Raw genomic sequence first — 3,874 nt, 5'->3', positions numbered from 1 at the left:
TCCGATAAATAGCGTAAACTTATCAGACAAGAAAAATGTAAAAAAAAGTAAAAAATGAATAGTTGTATTGGGAAAAAACTAACTGAAAAAATCGCAACATCAAAAAATAATTAATGTAGAGTAATGAAATTATGGGAATGTATTTGTCTAAGTAGCATAGTCAAATGATTACATTGCAGGGTCACATGGTCATCGCCAGGCGAGATAAGCGATGCTGGTGGTGGTCGTAAGTTCCTATTGTACCAAACTGCTGTGGTAATCGGTCGCTAGGCTCACACACTACTTAATCTAACTTAAACTAAGTTACGCTAAGGACAACAAACACCCATGCCCGTGGGAGGACTGGAACCTCCAACGAGGGAGGGAGGGGGGGGGGGGGGCAGCTGCGCGAACCGTGGCAAAGTGCCTAAGACCACGCGGACATTAATAACTGGTGTAACCGCCAGAGTGTTGAATGCAAGCATGCCTACGTGTCTGCATGCGTTGTACAGATGCCACTTCACGGTTTGTGGGCTGGAGTTCCATGACTTGCACTTAGTCGGTGAATACAGGGACGATTAATGCTCTTTGTGCATGATGCTGGATTTGTCGTTTGATGATGTGCCAGATGTGCTTGACTGGAGACAGATCTGGTGATCGAGCAGGCCATCGCAACATCTCAACACACTGCATAGCGTGTTGGGCTACAACAGCGATGCGTGGACAAGCGTTATCCTGTTGGAAAACACGCCCTGGAATGCTGTTTATGCACAACCGGTCGAATCACCAGACTGACGCACACATTTGCAGTCAGAGTGCCTGAGATAACCATGAGAGTGCTCCTGGTGTCGTACGAAATCTCACCCCACATCATAACTCCGGGTGTAGGTCCAGTACACGCTGACAGGTTGGTCGCAGACCCTCAACTGACGTCTTTCTAATAAACACATGGCTATCACTGGCACCAAGGCAGAACCAGCTTTCTTCAGAAAACGCAACAGACATCCACCGTGACTCCTAGTGAGATCTCGCTTGACACCTCTGAAGTGGCAAACCTTCCAAAGACAGGCATACCGTCGGCATCACGTGACGAATGATGGTGCCCTCTATGCGCTCTATAAATGAGAGTGCCTGGAGCCTTAGTGTCAGTAGCCGGCCGACCTCAGAAGATGTCTCCCGCAGATGGAGACGAAACGTCAGGTGGAAATTTTATACATCGACCACGACCTCTCAGCCCGGAAGTTTCAACTGAAGACAACACCGGCCGTGTAAGCCTACATTGTATGACATATTACTATTGTAGTAACTATAAGAACATGCAGTATTATTATAAAATTGCTATAATAATAATGACAATAAAATAAAATTAACAGTAGATTGCTTGGCATTTGCAGTCGATCTAGCCATCTTAACTCGCGATGTTTCAACAGCCAAAAAACAGACTGAACTCCAGAAAGAAATTGCGGAAAAAGTCGGCCTACAAGTATATTTTGAAAAGACAGAATATATGACTTACAACAAACAAGCACCAAAAGTCATGGTGACAAAATATATAATATAACGAAGCGCGTGAGTGACTGGCAAGAATATCGTCAGTATTGCCCAACGTCCAGCAGGCTGTTTCTCTGTGTGTGCCACATATTTCAAAATTATTCGAGCTGTTCAGCATTGTTACGCACGTATTCCCTCTCTGAGACTGCTCCGCTGCTACGAAACGTTATACATTTTCTGCTCCAATAACCTACCTGCAACTAATTAAACGGAGTTGGGCCAACAATTGCTGACCCAGTACATATTTTTCTTCAAATGGGGACTTTGAGGTACTGTTACCAATTACGTCGCTGTTCTAAACGAGCGCTGACACATATTTTACCGGCTTAATTAAAGGTACGGGGATCTATTTCAGCACCTCGTTATTCACAACCAATGGAAAATCAATCACTTTCTGTAACTGCCTCGCAACTTTTTAATTGAAAATGTATCCCTACTTGTGGAAACAGAATGCGAGTAACTCTTCAGCAATTATTAACAAAATACTTCCACCTTCCTCGAGCACTGGAGTCGTTTACAGACTTCTCTGCCACGGAAAAGGAATTTGGGAGGTTTCAAATTCAGCACTGAGTCCCTTGCTGAACGTATTTAAATTAAAATTATTTGCTATTGTGTTCCTTTAACCAGAATTTATACCTGAACTTTGCGGTGAGAGTCCGTATAGCCTAATTGTTGCATCTCCGTTGATAGTTACGTGTTCATGTACTACATCTGGCTATGGTGCATCTCGACTGGGACTCTTTCGTCTATACGTACATTCTTAGTTATTTAAAAATACTGTATTTGTTTATATATATATATATATATATATATATATATATATATATATATATATATATATATATATATATATGAGCCCATTAGGACTGCGCAAAGTATTTAGTGGCTTACATTTTCCTTTCTTTGTGCCCTTTCTTTCTGCTGTGGGCTTCTTTTCTTTCTTGAGACCACGTTGTTCCAGTCTTCTTCTTTGGTTTCACCTGCTGATCAACTTGGCGCTTGTGAATTTTGGATCTGAAGATTTCACTGTTTTGGATACCCTCTGGTGTAATTCCTGCTAGTTTCAGATCTGTTTTCATTTTGCCAATTCACTTCAATGGGTCTGTTTTAGATTTGCTCATGATTCCATAGAATAACTATTTTCTTTGTAAGTCTGTCCGGATTCATTCTTTTGATGTGTCCATAGAATCTTAATCTGCGTTTTCTAATGTCACTGTGAATATTCGAGTATTATTTGCTTTCTTGTTTGCCTCTGAGCCGATACTGTTCATCTACAAGTTTTGGGCGTAAAATTTTTCTTATGCTCTTCCGTTCCTTTTTATGAATGTTTTCTGTGTCTGTTTTCCTGTTTAAAATTAGTGTGGCTGATCAAAATAGGCATTCTGGTTTTATGACAGTATTGTAATGTCGTAGTTTTGTGTGCTTGGAGACACATTTTTTTATTATATATGAAGACAGTAACTGCTCTGGAAAGAACAGAATATTGTTGATGACCGTGCAGCTTTCCCCTGGAATAAATGATGACTAATTGAAACCCTCAGCTGCCGACAGGTGTTGTTGATATACCTCGATGTGGACAGCCGAAAATGTGTGCCCCGACCGGGACTCGAACCCGGGATCTCCTGCTTACATGGCAGACACACTACCCATCTGAGTCACCGAGGACACAGACGAATAGCGCGACTGCAGGGACTTATCCCTTGCACGCTTCCCGCGAGACTCACATTCCCAACTGTCCACAATTCTACATATGTAATGAGTGAATGGGCACATGTCTATGAGGTATATGTAGAATTGTGGACAGTTGGGAATGTGGGCCTCACGGGAAGCGTGCAAGGGATAAGTCCCTGCAGTCGCGCTATTCATCTGTGTCCTCGGTGGCTCAGATGGATAGAGCGTCTGCCACGTAAGCAGGAGATCCCGGGTTCGAGTCCCGGTCGGGGCACACATTTTCGGCTGTCCACATCGAGGTATATCAACAACACCTGTCGGCAGCTGAGGGTTTCAGTTAGTCAACATTTTTTATTGTAGATATTTTGAGTGAGTCGCTAAGCAGTGTCCATCTTTTGGCATCTGCCTTCGCTGGCTTTCGTTTCTATTCCATTTTCCTGAATCGTTTCATCGAGATACTTAAATTGTGGGACTCGTTTAAGAACCTATGGCCTATATAGGACAGACAACGCGTACAGTGGAATAGAGTTGTACAGAACATCAACGTTGCACTCGCCTACTGCAACCCAGTAAGTCTGCAGTTGCGGAAAATTGTATTTGTAACGGTCATTCAATGGAGTAAGACAAAACTTCGATTTTGGCCATTGCAACAACTTTTTGGGACTCCATTATC

General features: G+C 42.7%; 1 non-coding gene across 1 annotated transcript; it reads left to right on the top strand.

The window, feature by feature from the left end:
• The first annotated feature begins 3,401 nt into the window (after nucleotides 1-3,401).
• On the top strand, nucleotides 3,402-3,475 carry Trnat-cgu (transfer RNA threonine (anticodon CGU)). The gene has a single exon. It is a non-coding gene; the product is annotated as a tRNA-Thr (tRNA).
• Nucleotides 3,476-3,874: the final 399 nt, after the last annotated feature.

Source organism: Schistocerca serialis, chromosome 12 (assembly GCF_023864345.2).
Source record: "Schistocerca serialis cubense isolate TAMUIC-IGC-003099 chromosome 12, iqSchSeri2.2, whole genome shotgun sequence".
NCBI classification, from domain to species: domain Eukaryota; kingdom Metazoa; phylum Arthropoda; class Insecta; order Orthoptera; family Acrididae; genus Schistocerca; species Schistocerca serialis.
This window is presented reverse-complemented; position numbering and strand designations above follow the sequence as displayed.